General features: G+C 39.2%; 1 protein-coding gene and 1 non-coding gene across 12 annotated transcripts in view; one reads left to right on the forward strand and one right to left on the reverse strand.

Moving 5' to 3' along the window:
* ATG13 (autophagy related 13) overlaps positions 1-15,121 on the reverse strand; it is a 47,391-nt gene extending 32,270 nt beyond the window's left edge. For 3 of the 11 annotated variants that reach the window (XM_004457916.5, XM_004457915.5, XM_004457913.5), the window contains exon 1: positions 14,481-15,110. The gene's annotated coding sequence lies outside the window, so the exon portion shown is untranslated. Of the gene's footprint in view, positions 1-14,006; positions 14,118-14,480 lie in introns of all 11 variants that reach the window. The other 8 variants (XM_058306277.2, XM_004457914.5, XM_058306274.2 and 5 more) reach the window with 7 other exon arrangements.
* The window catches only part of LOC101417854 (uncharacterized), a 32,463-nt gene continuing 31,486 nt past the window's right edge, over positions 15,061-16,037 (forward strand). The window contains exon 1 of the transcript XR_011649909.1: positions 15,061-15,242. This is a non-coding gene — a transcript (uncharacterized protein). The remainder of the gene's footprint in view (positions 15,243-16,037) is intronic.

The raw sequence follows: 16,037 nt of genomic DNA on the forward strand, positions 1-16,037 counted from the left end.
ATGGGCCTTCGCTACCATTTTAAAGATTTTGGCTTTTACTGAGATAGTAAGCCATCAGAGAATTTTTAGCATGGAACGACTTGATCTGAAATATTTTAAAAGCATCACTCTGACACCCAGATAGAAAAATGAACACTGACCTCACACCATACACTAAATTTAACTCAAAATGAATCATAGACCTAAACATATAAAGCAAAAAACTATAAAATTTCCAGACGAAAACAAGAAAATATGGGATAGGTAATGTTTTTTTGTTTTGTTTTTTGAAAAAGAAGACACAGGTACATAACTTATAAAAGAAAAAGAATCACAAAAATTTAAAACTTCTGCTGTTTGAAAGATACCTCTGGAAAATGAAAAGCAATCCACAGACGGGGAGAAAGTACTCACAATATACATACGTGAAAAAGGACTTGTATCTACAGTATATAAAGAATTTTTACAACTCAATAATAAAACAAATGACCCACTGAAATTTGGACAAACTATTTGAACAGAAACTTCAGAAAACAAGTTATACAAATGGCCAATAAGCACATGAAAAAAATGTTTGACATCCTTAGTTATCAGAAAATGCAAAGTTAAAGCCACAATGAGATACCACCAAAACCACAAGAATGGCTAAAAAATTTAAAAGACTGAAATACCAAGTGATGGTGAGGATGTGGAACAACTGGAATTTTCAAATATTGCTGCTGAGAATGTAAAATGGTACAAGCATTCTGGAAAAGTTTAGCAGTTTCTTATAAAGTTAGGCATACACTTACCATATGATCCAACAATTCTACTACTACATAGTTCTCCAAGATATACAAAACATACATCTTCATAGAGACTTCTACACAAATTTTATAGCAGCTTTTTTCATTATAGCCACAAATGGGAAACATAATTATGTACTAATACGGTAATGGATTAACCATGATATATTCATACAATGGAATACTACTTAACAAAAACCAACCAAATAAAAACCCTCCTGACAAATACAAAACATAAATGAATTTCATATATTTAATGTAAGCAAAAAAGCAGACACAAAAATGCATACAGTATGTTTCCATCTATATGAAGTTCTAGAAAAATCAAATCTAATTTCTAGTAATAGCAGATCAGGGAAGCAGATTATGGCTTAAGTAATAAGGCCTCCACCTACCATATGGGAGGATCCAGGTTCAATCCCTGGGACTTCTTGGTGAAAAAGAAGAGAAAGTGGGCCTGCACCGTGAGCCAGTGCCCATGCGGTGAGCCAAGTGCCTGCATGAGTGCCTGCATGGTGAGCCAAGTGCCCATGAGTGCCCGTGCAGTGATCCAGTGCCTGTGCAAGGGAGTCATGCAGCAAGATGATGATGCAACAAAAGAGAGAGAGAAAGAGATGAAGGGGAGAGTCAAAGCAAAGCGCAGCAGAGACCAGGAACTGAGGTGGCACAATTGACAGGGAACCTCCCTCCACATCAGAGGTCCCCAGGAATGAATCCCTCTGAATCCTAGAGGAGAAAGATGAGAAGACAAAAAAGAGAAATATATACAGAAGATCACACAGTGAATGGACACAGCCAGCAAAAGAAAAACAGCAGGGCAGGGGTGGGGAAATAAACTTAAAAAAAAAAAGAAAGCAGATCAGTGGTTTCCTGGGTTTGGGAGAGCCAGCAAGTGGGATGGATCAGGAAGGTGCAGATGGGTGATGGACTCTTCCATATTTTGACAGTGAAGGTAATTATACAAGTTATACATTTGTCAAAATTTATCAAACTATTCTAATTTATTATATGTCAATTACACTCCAATAAAGTTGATTTTAATAAAGGGTATGTCTGGTTGTTGTGTACAGAAAAGACTGACAGAAGGCCAAAAGTAGATATAGGAAGATGAGTCAGAATGCTACAATTATAACCTAATAACAATGAATGGTTAGGATATTATATTTTAAACATATGAATTTATAGCAACTATAGCTAAATGATGCTAACCTTAGTTTTCTTGACAAGTAAATTTAAATACAGAACTGAGCTAATACTGAACAGTTAAACAGTTCATTTATTTTATGGATAATATTATTAACTAAATTCAGTTGTTTTGAATAATAGGTCCTGGCATATTAACAATATTGCTTTCACATTTGTAATGCCTATTTTTATTCTCACAAACTGTGAAAGCAGTAACCTCAAAGCTATTACAGAGATAATAGAATATTTTGTCTGCACTTAAAAAGAACAAAAACTTGCTGATAATGTTCAGCACAAACATTTTCAAGGTGGATAAGAACTTAAATAACACTTTGTACCCACAAACTACTTTTAAATGTAAGTTTTTTTGTGCAATATGTAGGTTGGCAAAAGAACGAAATATGACCCCATCTCACTCCCTATACAAGAATCAACTCAAAATGGTGCAAAGACCTAAATATAAAAGCCAGGACCATAAAACTACTAGAAGAAAATATAGGGAAACATCTACAACATCTTGTGGTAGATGGTGGTTTCTTGGACCTTACACCAAAAGCAGCAAAAGAAAAAATAGATAAATGGAACCTCCTCAAAATTAAACACTTTTGCACCTCAATGGACTTTGTCAAAAGGGTAAAAAAGCAATCACCTCAGTGGAAGAAAATATTTAGAAATCCCATGTCTGGTAAGGGTTTAATATTCATGATATATAACAGATGCTACAACTCTATAAAAAGACAAACGACCTAATTAAAAAATGGGCAAAAAACTTGGACATTTGTCAAAATAGTGAAAATACACATGAAAAAATGGTCAACATCACTAGTGATTAGGAAAATGCAAATCAAAGCTACAATGAGGTATCATTTCACACCTACTTCAAGACACACATACTACTCAGAACATCAAAGTTAAAGAGAAAATTCTGAGAGCAGCAAGGCAGAAGAAAACCATCACATACGAGGGACGCCCAGTAAGACTTAGACAGAACTACAAATGTTGGAGAGGATGTGGAGAGATAGGACCGCTTATTCATTGTTGGTGGGGCTGCAGAATAGTAGAGTCACTGTGAAGGACTGTTTGGCAGTACCTAGGGTTGAATATAGATTTGCCATGTGATCTGGCAATACCACTACTGGATATATACCCAGAAGAACTGAGAGCAGTGACATGAACAGACATCTGCACACTCATGTTCACAGCGGTATTACTGACAACTGCCAAAAGCTGGAAACGACCCAGGTGTCCATTAACTGATGAATGGATAAACAAACTATGGTGTATTCACGTGATGTATTATCATGCAGCTATAAGAAGAAATGAAGTCATAAAGTATATGACAACATGGACAAACCTGGAGGACATTATGTTGAGTGAAGCAAGCCAGACACAAAAGGAAAAATACTATACGACTGTGCTACTATGAACTAAATATAGTGTAATTTCATGGAGTTAATGATGTGAATATGGGTCACCAGAAAATAGAATGAGGTAGAGAATGGAAAGCTGAGGGTTAATTTGTACAGAACTGGTGAAAGCCCAACATGATGTTTGTAACTAGCAGTACTATTATGAGGGTATGAAATTGGTTTAAAGGGAAAGTCTAAGGTCATGTATAATTCTAAAAAATTTAACATGGGACTGTACAGCATAGTAAAACCACACGTGAAATATGAATATGGGTAAAACTGCATATATAAGACCATTTTTCTTTGAAACTGGACAAAGGTATGTATGTTAAACTACAAAATGTTATTATCAGAGAAAAAATTATGCTAAGTGAAAGAAACTAGACAGAAAGTAGTACACACAGTATGATTACATTTATATAAAATGGAATATATGAATCAATTTATAAAAATGAAATCAGATTAGTGGTTATGTAGGGCTGAGTAAGGAAAGCTAAGGGGTAAGAGTTTTTCTTTCTGGAGTAATGAAATTGTCCTAAATTTATTTGTGATGATGAATGCATAACATTGCGATTAAGCTAAAAGCCATTGATTTGGCTAGATTGTATGGTATGTGAATATATGTCAATAAAACTGCTTAATAAATAATAGTGCAAAAATAGCCAGAAACAGCAGCTATGTTCAGCAGGGGAAACAGAGGGAAGTGGATGTGGTTCAAGTGAATGAGCTCCCCCCCTACCATACGGGAGTTCCCTGGTTCAGTTCCTGGTGCCTCCTAAAGAAAACAACGAGCTGGCATGATGGGCAGGCACAACATGACGACACAAGAGACACAAGAAGAAAAACAGCAAGAGACATGACAAAGCAGGGAATGGAGGTGGTTCAAATGATTAAGCGCCTCCCTCCCACATTGGAGGTCCCAGGTTTGGTTCCCATTGCCTCCTAAACAAACAAGGAAGACAAACAGACACAGCAAGTGGAAACAACAAGGGGATGGTGAGAAATAAATAAATCTTTAAAAAAATAATAAATAAAGATAAATGACAAGTAAATGCAAGGATGGACTGGTTCTTGGGTTGGAAAAAAAAGTTGCCATAATAGAACACTGGGGAAGTGGATTTGGCTCAGGTAGCTGGGCTCCCACCTACCACGAGAGGTAGCTAGTTCAGATCCCAGTGCCTCCTAAAGAAGACAGTGAGTTGGAGTGACAGATAGGTGTGGCAAGCTGACACAACAAGAAAAAACATAATGAGATACACAACAAAGCAGGGAGCAGAAGTTCCTGGTGCCTCCTAAAGAAGACAGTGAGCTGATATGACAGGCAGGCATGAGGAGCTGACGCAACAAGATGATGTAACAGGAGACATGGGAAGGAGAAACATAATGAGAGATGCAACAAAGCAGGGAGTGGAGGTGGCTCAAGTGATTAGGCACCTCCCTCCTACATCAGAGGTCCTGGGTTTGGCTCCCGGTGCCTCCTAAAGAAATAAGGAAGACAATAAGACTCAGCAAGTAAAAAAAAACAAGGGGGTGGGGAGAAATAAATAAATGAAATAAATCTTAAAAAAAAAAAAATATCGAAACAATTGGCAACATTTGAACACCCACTGTATACTAGAGAAGAGTATTGCATTATTGTTAAATTTCCTGAATTTGATATAATTACACTTTGGTCAATGCTTTTATTAGGAGATAAAGGAAGCAGATGTGGCTCAGTGGTTGAGTGCCGACTTTCCACATTAAGGTCCCGGGTTCAATCCCCAGCCCCTGCAACCTCAAAACAAAACAAAACAAAGCAAGGAAAAAACTTTGCAATATAGGAGATAAAAATAACTTCTCAATGGCTCTGAAAAAGAAACAAAAAGCAAAAATCCTTTGAGTGTCAGTCAATTTCTTACTGGTACCATTTTTAATGTAACACGTTTGCCTAGAATGTATTTTAAATATTTTTGTATAGTGTAAAGAGAAACATGCACATATTGTACAATGCTTTTTATGTGTGGGTGGGACATAATTCAGTGTGATCCAGCTGATCTCCATCATTTGGTTGCAGTGACCTAGGAATACTGGTCCTATCAAAGATTAAATTTAAAATTGACCCCTTTTAATTAAAATCAACTTTTAAGTGTTTATAGGGATATATGCTGTGAGGAATTGGGAATTTATAATGTTTTTCTCATGAACTGTACTGCTAATTTTTGTAATGTAATAAAACTGGTCCTAGTGACTATAAAAAAATTAAAAATAAGAATGCATATATATCATAAAGTATATAATGTAGAAAAAGGGACTGAGAGAAGTAAAACAAAGTAGCAAAGAGAACAATGTGACTCTAAATGAAAAGTATATGAAAGTTCCTTGCAATATTCTTTTTTTATCTCTATTTTTTCAAAAATTTTCAAAATAAAAAAACTTAAATTAACAAGCAAAAACTCTCCCTATCAAATGTCTATAAGAGGGAAGCAGACTTGGCCCAATGGATAGGGCGTCCGCCTACCACATGGAAGGTCCACGGTTCAAACCCGGGCCTCCTTGACCTGTGTGGAGCTGGCCCATGTGCAGTGCTGATGGGCGCAAGGAGTGCCGTGCCACGCAGGGGTGTCCCCCGTGTAGGGGAGCCCCACATGCAAGGAGTGCACCCAGTAAGGAGAGCCGCCCAGCACAAAAGAAAGTGCAGCCTGCCCAAGAATGGCACCACACACACACAGACCTGACACAGCAAGATAACACAACAGAAAGAAATACAGATTCCCAGTGCTGCTGATAAGGATAGAAGTGGTCACAGAAGAACACACAGTAAATGGACTCAGAGAGCAGATGACTGGGGCAGGGGGGGAAGGAGAGAGAAATAAATGAAAAATAAATCTTAAAAAAAATAAGTGTCTGTAACAGGGTAGGGAATTTATTCCTTTAGTAATTTTCATCAGCACTAAAGTTTTCTAAAACTAGGTCTATCCCCTTAAGGCCCTACTTCAAATACAATTTTTCAAACACCTCAATTATCACTCTTGCTATACCCTAAAGATCCCATCACAGGTCTTAACTCAGAGTAAGTAAGCAAAGAGTTCAATGCACTGTGGCAAATCTGAGTTGAAAATCCTAGAGGGGGGAATTCCAACAATATGGTGGATTGAGGTGAAACTGTCAGAACCCCCTCCACTGCAAATACATAAAAATACAGATAAAATATAATAATAAATGTGTTTTGATACACAACTGATCTGAAAAGACTGAGAAATACCAGGCTCCAGAAAAGAAGTCAAAGTCACAGATATAAGGGAAAATGATGCCAGGGGAGTTGAGGCCTATGCCAAGGGGAGAAGGGAGGGAAGTTAGGTTTTTCTAATAAACACATGAGAACAGGAGTGACCATAACTTTATGGGCTGGTAGAAACTCAGACTCCAGCATAAAGCCAAGTGCTCCTTGATCACAGAGCTCAGAAGAATCCTGGAGCAAGTCACTCTCAAGACTTCAAAAGTTTTGAAAACTTTTTTTTTTCCAAAAATTTTCAGCAAACTACATGAGTATGAGATCAAAGTTACACTACTTAAATGCATGCTGAGGAAACCAAATGTCAAGAAACTGACCTAAAAACTGGTTCAGAACCAGTGAAACCTCTAGAAACACTGACAGAAGGAAGCCTGAAACAGCCTTTCACCGCTCTGGATCTCAACAGCCTGCTGTCAGGCCACACCCTTATGTCCTTCCCCTAGCTTCTACTGGCAGAATTCATAATAAAAACAAAATTACAGACTGCATGTGGACATAAAACACCGAGAACTCAAAATAATATGGCAATATGAAAGTTAAGAGAGTGGGCAAGCTAAGATAAAACACACTTATATGTAAACCTGTAAAACAGGTAGAAGAGAGAACATACAGCAATGTGAGGGTCCAAATGACCATAAATCAGTGCAGGCATGAAAAAAAATCAGACTTCTAAACCAGATACTACCCTGGTATATGGTAAGGTGGTAGATTGAATTAGTTTACATACTTAAAGAAACCCCTGTGGTTTAGTTTTCTGGCTGCTAAAACAAATACCATACGATGGGTAGGCTTATAACAGGAATTTATTGGCTCATGGCTTCAGAGACTAGAAGGCTTGCTTCCCCTAGGGGTCACTGCCTTCTGGCTGGCTGGCAATCTTTGGGGTTCCTTCGCTTTTCTATCACATGGCAATGCACATGGCAGTATCTTCTTTTACTTCTAAGTTCTGTTGACTTCCACCTTCTGGCTGCTTCACACAGCTTCCCTTAACAAATAACATCTTCAAAGGTCCTACGTACAAGTGGGTTCACACACAGGTCCAGAAGCTGGGACCTGAACATGCATTTTGTGAGGGACATGATGCAATCCCTATCACCCTGCATCCATTACCATTCATGCCCTATGCCCTAGACCCATGGAGACCACTAATCTACATTCTGCTGCTGTGCATTTGCCTATTCTAGACATCTCACATAAGTGGAATCATATAATATGCTGCCTTTGTGTCTGGCTTCTTTCAATTAGTGTGTTTTCAAGGTCCATGCATATTGTCACATGTATTATTACTTCATTCTTTTTAATGGCTGAATACTATTCCATGTATGGATATACTACATTTCATTTATCCATTCACCAGTTGATGGACATTCGGGTTTTCTCCATTTTTTGGTAATTACGGGTAATGCTGCTATAACATCTGTGTAGAAGCTTTTGTGTGGACATATTCCTCTTTTTTAAAAATTTACAAAAATGGTGCGTATTTTTTCTTTCCTTAGAAAACAACTAACTGTAGTTGTAATTTGCATGACTTCAAACTGACTTAAAATGAAAAAAATTAAATATCACTCTGCTTCAACAATTTGGGATAAGTCCTGCCCTTAGCCTCTTCCAGAAACAAATGCAATTTCTCCCTGGAAGAAAATGTCATCCTAGCCCACAAATTATAATTTTTCATATACAGTATCTGACACATATTAAAATAAACCTGGCATTCATGGACACAAACTCATATGAACAAAATCCAAGAGAGACAAGATATAAGAAACATTAATAGGGGGTGTGACAGTTATCAGACATAATTTGAAATAACTATGTTTAAAATGCTCAATTAAATAAAGCATATGATTGAAAATTATCACTGAGAACTAGAAACTATAAAGAGAATCATTTAGAAATTTTAAAAATAAAAATTTAAATTAAAAATTTAATGGTTGAGTTTAACAGCAGATTAGACCAGCAGAAGAAATAGTGGAAGAGAATATAGGCCATTAAGAAAAGATCCTGGATGAAACACAGAGAGGCAAAAAGATGAAAAATAGAGGAACGAGCACAGGAGATTCCAAGTAACCATACACTTTTGAGAGTGAACATGGCACTATTAGTAATCGTGTCATGACAACAGGTATAAACTAGGGACATAAGGTCATCTGAGACACAAAGGACACAGGGAAAGGTATAACATATGTGGTAACTGGAGTCCTAGAGGGAGAGGAAAAAACAGAGAAGATGCAAAATTAGAAAATGTATAGCTGAGAATATTCATGTAAAAGAGTAAAGAGAGGGAATCCACCTATGGCCAAGTCACATATCAGTCAAAGATGGCTGTTCCCATGTAAAAGAAGCAGAGGTTGCTTGTTGAGTCCTGGGCACGGATACAGGGCATAGGCAGCACTGACTAAGAGAAGCGGGGCATAAGGCTCAAGATGGATAATCATGAACCAGATGGTACTATCAAGGAAAACTTAACAACTATCAATACCATAACCAGAAATAATTAACCAACTCCCAGAAATGTAAAAGTAATTTGGATTGCAAGACTTGTACTATAACTGTACAGTAACACGGGGTGAGATGTCTTGTTTTTGGTGGTCTGTACCCTGTTTTCTTGGCTATTCCTGTGAATGATGGCCCAGCAGCCAGATATGTCTCAGCTGTGCTACCAGAAAAAGGAGACATCTTAATTTACAGGATTAGAATTTCTAAGCTTGTCTTTAGAAAAATATTATTTCCCATTTTGCTCTAAACTGTTTGCAGCATACCTTGGATCTAAATAATATTAACTACTCATAAAAGTCCTTCAGTGACCTGAATCTGACCTAGCAATTCACTGATTTTAAGCAAAGATGCACACAAAAATAAAATGGTAAAAATAAAACAAAGAGAGTAAAGAGATATAAAGTGGGTAAGTATGGTCCAGCCAGATATAAGTATTTAAATCTGTCATGAATGTCAGACAAAGGAGACTCTAATACCAGATCAGTAAAGAATTAATGCAGAGTCTTTTGTAGATAAAGTTTTAGTAACATTAATCTGAATAGAGAGGGAGAAATAAAGTAAAAGGACTAGAACCAGAGAGACCAGAAACATGATGGTAATCCGGATAAGAGTTGGCAACAGACTAGATTGGGGTAAAGCGGTAAAGAAGGGTAAATATTTTCAAAGATTGTATGAAAATGACCACGGATAATATGTCTACTCTTAAAACTGTAAAAAAGTTAACATAAATAACTGAAAAAATAATTTCTGTGTTTTGCTATTTTTAACATAGAATTTTTAAAATGTTTTGAGGTTCAGGCTTGAAAGCTCAACAAGGCATGTGGGGTGGGGTAGGTGGGGGCTATACTGGAACCACTTATATATATATATATTTAAAGATTTATTTATTTATTTATTTCCCCCATCTTCCCCCACCGTTGTCTGCTCTCTGTGTCTATTTGCTGCGTCTTCTTCTTTGTCCGCTTCTGTTGTTGTCAGTGGCACAGGAATTTGTGTTTCTTTTTGTTGCATCATCTTGTTGTGTCAGCTCTCTGTGTGGGCAGCGCCATTCTTAGGCAGGCTGCACTTTCTTTCACGCTGGGCGGCTCTCCTTATGGGGTACACTCCTTGCGGGGTGCACTCCTTGCACGTGGGGCTCCCCTATGCGGGGACACCCCTGCATGGCACGGCACTCCTTGCGCACATCAGCACTGCGCATGGGCCAGCTCCACATATGTCAAGGAGGCCCCGGGGTTTGAACTGCGGACCTCCCATGTGGTAGATGGACGCCCTAACCACGGGGCCAAGTCCGCTTCCCATACTTATATTTTTTAATGTAACATTTTTTTGGTGATACATATATCTTCAAAAAAATACAATTTACAAAAATGATGGGGTAGGGGATAGGGAGTGGGGTATATGGGAACCTCATTTTTTAAAATGTTTTTTTTAATGTAACATTCATTGTGATCTATTAACTTTAATTTTAAAAAAGTGTAAAACATAAAAAAAATAAAGTACCTGGAAAGAAAAAAAAAACAAGACAAACTGGGAACAGGTAACAAGAAAAAAGATAAGTACAAAATTCAGTGAAAAGAAAATAAAACGAGGGAAGTGGACTTGGCCCAATGGATGGGTTGTCCACCTACCACATGGGAGGTCCGCGGTTCAAACCCGGGGGGCCTCCTTGACCCGTGTGGAGCTGGCCCATGCGCAGTGCTGATGCGCGCAAGGAGTGCCGTGCCACACAGGGTGTCCCCTGCATAGGGGAGCCCCACATGCAAGGAGTGCACCCTGCAAGTAGTGCACCCCAAAAGGAGAGCCGCCCAGCACGAAAGAAAGTACAGCCTACCCAAGAATGGCACCGCACACACGGAGAGCTGACGCAACAAGATGGCGGCAACAAAAAGAAACACAGATTCCCAGTGCCGTTGATTAAGGATGGGAGTGGTCACAGAGGAACACACAGCGAATGGGCAGAGAGCAGACAACTACTTAGAAAATAAAGTCATTGCTCAACTGAAAAAAAAAAAGAAAAAGAAAATGAGTAATTTCTCCACTTTCTAGGCATCAAGTCTTATTATTAAATTACAAAGATTCTTTTCTCCATTTAGGAAGTTCTTAGTAGGCAAATGAGAAACGAAACTGAAAATCTTTAAAAACCACTGAAAGTCTCACTCCCAAAAAGTTACAAAGAAAGGTTGAAAATACAGAAATAGTTAGAGATATACACAAGGAAGTTAGAAAGGAAAGAAGGGGCAAGGGAAGAAAAAAGAAAGCAGAAGTGGCAACATTAGCTTTAGGATTCTAGGTCAAAAGAGATTAAATGAGATTGAAAGGGATGCTGAGTAATGACAAATGAAATAATCTCTGAAAATAGTCATTAAGCTAGGTAACAGTAAAATACATTAAGCAAAAAATTCCTTGATAAACTAAAACTATAGTATCTGAAAATTTAACACCTCTTTGACAGCTCAAGTAGATATAAATTAAGAAATATGGAGGGGAAATGGATGTGGCTCAACCAATTGAGCTCCCATCTACCACACAGGAGGTTCAGGGATCAATGCCCAGGGCCTCCTGGTGAGGGCAAGCTGGCTCACGTGACAAGCTGGCCCCTGTGGGGTGCTGGCCCAGGGGTGCCCCCCTGCGCAGGAAAGGTTCTCCATGCAGAAGTGCCGGCCAAACTGAGAGTGGGCTCAGCAAGATGACACAACGAGACACAGAGGAGAGAAAATAAGACGTAGCGGAACAGGGAGTTGAAGTGGCGCAAGACCACTCCAGAAGAATTGGTTCCTGGAGCCACCCAATGAGAATATAAGCAGACACAGAGGAACACACAGCAAATGGACAGAGAGAGCAGACAATGGAGGCAACCAGGTCAGGGAAGGAAATAAATTGAAAAAAAGAAATATAGAGGATCCAAAATTAAACCAACAAACCTAACACAAATGTAGTGGAATACAGGTTTTACCACTTTGTGACCTTGGGTAACTCACTCAATCTTTCTTTATCTCAGATTCCTCTCTTCTAAAATGGCAATAAATAATGCCTATATTATAAGATTGTGGTGAGGATTAAATGAAACAATTCATGTAAAGTGCCTGAAGAGCACTTGCCAAGTGTGAGAGTCTCTTAGGTACTGTATCTAATACTACCACTCACATTCTTATCTCAGGTCCAAGAAACACTTGATAAACTGATCATGCTCTTGGCCACACACTAAAAAAAAAAAATCCCAAGATGCTATTGTCCATAAGCATAATAAACTAGAAATAAATAATGAAGAATTAACCACGTGTAAATTAAGAAGTTGTATACAATAAATACTGAAATAAAAACTGAAGTTACAATTATATAAAAATTAACAAAATGAAGAATATTTGACATAAAACCCAATGAGATACAGCAAAAACATAATTTAGAGGAAAAATTATACTCTTAAATGCCTTTATAATTTTGAAAAAGCTTAAAATCATAAGTATTCAATTTAAGAAAACAAAAAGAACATAAAATAGATCAAAATAAAATGGGAGGAGGGACTAAAGATAAAAGCTAAGCTTAACAAAAGCTCCAGTAACTACTTTATGGCATACATTTGCAATTTTTATTGGTTTCTACAATTTGACAGAGAGGAAGCAAGGATCAGGAACTCTATTTCCACACTCCTCCATTAAATCCATGCATGAAAAAATTGTGTCCAAGGAAATTCATCTTCCTCAGCTCAACGCTCCAAAGTTGCAAACTTACTTTCAAATTATCCACATATAAAGTTTAGGTAAGTTTTGTTCAAGAATAAACTCCTTTCACTAAAGTGAACATATTTTACGATTCTCAAGTAAACACACAAGTCAAAAAATATCTTAAGCAATATGACAACCCAAATATTAGCTGAATAGCCTGCATTTCTTCCATTTAAAAAATACAGAACTAAAGTTGAATAATAAAAGGCCATAAGACTGAGGAATTTTTTGCATTTATTCTTCAATCTCTGTAATCTAAGCAACCACAGTTCTATGAATACAATTATTCATATCCTTTCTACAATGAAGTAAAAGAGTTTAATAAGGAGGAAGAGAAATATAAAAAATGAAGTTTTAGGGCTTTCTAGGTGTTATTACTATGATTAAATAATTTTTCTCCAGATGAAGATTCAGATGACAATATAATTGCAAAGTATTAAGAAAACACCTTATGGATTGAGCATGATAAATTCTACAGGAGATGTATTTTCTGTATAGTCAATATTTTCCTTGAAAAATCACTTGTACAGTAAGACGGGTTTCTGGAAGCACAAAAGTTGGTCTTAGGCTTCTTTGTACATTTAGGCTATGGATGGGCTGCTCTGAGTTTTGGAGGTCATTTATAATCCCATGGGGAGGAAAAGAAAGAAGAGATTTTTTGTCCCCCACCTACATACAAAAGAATTCCAGTTTGCTGGTATGTGTAGGGTTCCACTGTGTCTAGATGATTCTTAGCTCTTAAATAGAACAACATGATTTGGAGTACTGGTAGCTAAAAAGCTACAATTCAGCTTGAATTTTAATAACCACTCTTGGAGAAAGAAAATACAAAGTAATAACCGTTAAGTGAAGTATAGTAATAGAAAATCCAGTGGTTTGCAATTTTTATGAAATTTGTATTTCAGGAGTTATCAAGAGTTTTTCAAACTAAGCACAATGATAAAATAGGTATCCCCCCTTTTTATTTTGGAGGGGGAGGGCGAGTTGTTGTTTGGGTTGTTGTTGTTTTGTTTTGGCTGTGGGATAGTCAGGGAAAGAAGAAATATTAAAAACGAAATGCTACTTTGAATTGACCAGATTGATCGGGAACCAACTGACTGGAAAAATGAAAAACGTAGATGAGTTAGTCCCGAGCCCAAGAAGGTGCTTAGCCACTTACCCAGAGATTTATTTAGTGAGTCGCAGTTTTCCACAGGTCGTTCCACTGCCAGTGAGACGATAGTCGTGAACCTTGGGTTCCCTTTTTTCACTAGTCAACAGTCACCCTCACCTACACGCGGAGTACATATTTGGCACTCAACAAATCTTCATTGAATTAAAACCTACCTCACTCATTGCGGTACCCAAACCCAGAGATTCGGCCTCACAAGTTACCTCCGAAGAGCCCTATGTCCTAACCCAAAGACCTGGGAAAGTAGAGAAAAAAGCTCTGGGGATCTTTGAAAGACTGGCAGAACCTTGGACCATCGGGGCCTACCCCAACTCGACTTCTCAGGAAACTCTGGAGCTCAGGAGCCTGAACCATGGCTAGTCGGCTTCAGCTTCCACAAGGAGGTACCCGACGGGCCGTGGATTCATACCTCCCACCCGGGGGCGCTGAGAGATCTGGGGGTATAACCCCTAAAGTTAGTACCTGAGATGTTGCGGCACAGAGAGGGGCTCGAGACTCTCATTACGGAGGCCGGGGCCTGGGGCCGACCAGCCGCGCCTCCTGGCTGAGGGTTCCGCCCTCCGGGGCTGCAGGGACAGCACCGGTCGCAGTGAGATACCTCACGTCTCAGGAGATTCCTTGCTCGCAGACCCCGAGTGTGTAGCTCCCAGTACTGCGCGCGTTGTCGCTCTCGCGTCGACAGGCGCTTCTCCGGTTTTCCCTCACAATTCAGGCGCTCACTTCACCTTTAAGCCCAGCAGCCTGCCGGCTCCCAGCGCCGCCATAGTTAGTGTTTGTTTTCATCCGTTTCGGTGAAGGCGGGGGGAATAAGAGAGCTATGGGGGAAATCCCGCTGCCAAACCTTAGCCGCACTTTCGTTACAGCTTGGATGCCTTATTTAGTCTTCTTGGTCTTCGAGATTCCCATGAAAGTTGACTTTATTTCCATATGTCTTTTTCACCATTTGTCTCAAACTTTTAGGAGAAAATAAAGAAGGAAATAGGGGGTCTTTGAAAAGGCGAGGACATTTGGGTCTCGTGTGAAATGTGCGTTACTGAACAGCGAGTCGCCGCGACAGCAGCAGTAAGGACGCGACTTGGGGCGGGCGCTGACGCGGATGGGGCGGTGCCGCCGTTGCGCGTCGTGGCGGTCTGAATGCGGCGGCCGGTTCCGGAGGAGGACCCGACCCGGCTCCTTGGGTGGGTGGGTGGAGAGTGAGGCTGGTAACCTGCCAGCCGCAGAGAGGTGGGTGACAGGCCTTGGCAGCCTTCGATTGGCCGCGCAGTTAGACTTCTGTACCCATTTGTAAGGCGCCCCGGGAAAGCGGCGGAGTTGCCTCCCTACCCTGGTTCTTCCATCCTCTTCTTTCGCGCCTTCTTTTCAACTTGTCTGGCCTTCCCTACTTCCTAGCTCTCTGCCTCAATTTAATTTCTTGGGGTGAGGGGAAGAGCTGTTTTGTTTGTTTGCTTGTTTGTTTTTTAAATAAAATTTTGAAGCATATCATTCATGAGACCTAGCACACAATCCACGTCCTCCAGGCTGCGTCGTGTGCGAGATTTTTTATTTTATATTTTCACCTTCCTCCCTTGTTAGACTGGTTTGAAATGCCCCCGGTCCACTTTCTCCCTAGTCGGTCCAGTACATATCACGGGGAAGTCAGGGCTTTGGATATTGAAACCTTGAGTGTTTAAATCCTGTGTAGGTTACTTTTATCAGCTGCTTCATGGCCTGTATTGTTAAGAGCAGACCTCCTTTACCTTTTGATTAATTAATGCCATAACCTCAATTAATCTTAAGCTGTTCTCAGATGAAATGCCAGGCATTAAATATGCCACCAAGATTGAACTCCCAAAAATCCTGAAACCAGAGTAAGCCTGTCTCTCAGCTCTGCTTTAGTGAAGAACCCAGAATTATTGGTACAGCACCTTTTGCTTGAATAGAATGAAAATTTGAGGAAAAAGGACTATTTGTTGTAGCCTTTGAGTCACTTCTTTCAGTGCACGGTAGACTTCTAATGTTTTTTTTTTTCTTTTAACCTTT

The sequence above is a fragment of the Dasypus novemcinctus genome, chromosome 10, assembly GCF_030445035.2.
Source record: "Dasypus novemcinctus isolate mDasNov1 chromosome 10, mDasNov1.1.hap2, whole genome shotgun sequence".
Taxonomy (NCBI): Eukaryota; Metazoa; Chordata; class Mammalia; order Cingulata; family Dasypodidae; genus Dasypus; species Dasypus novemcinctus.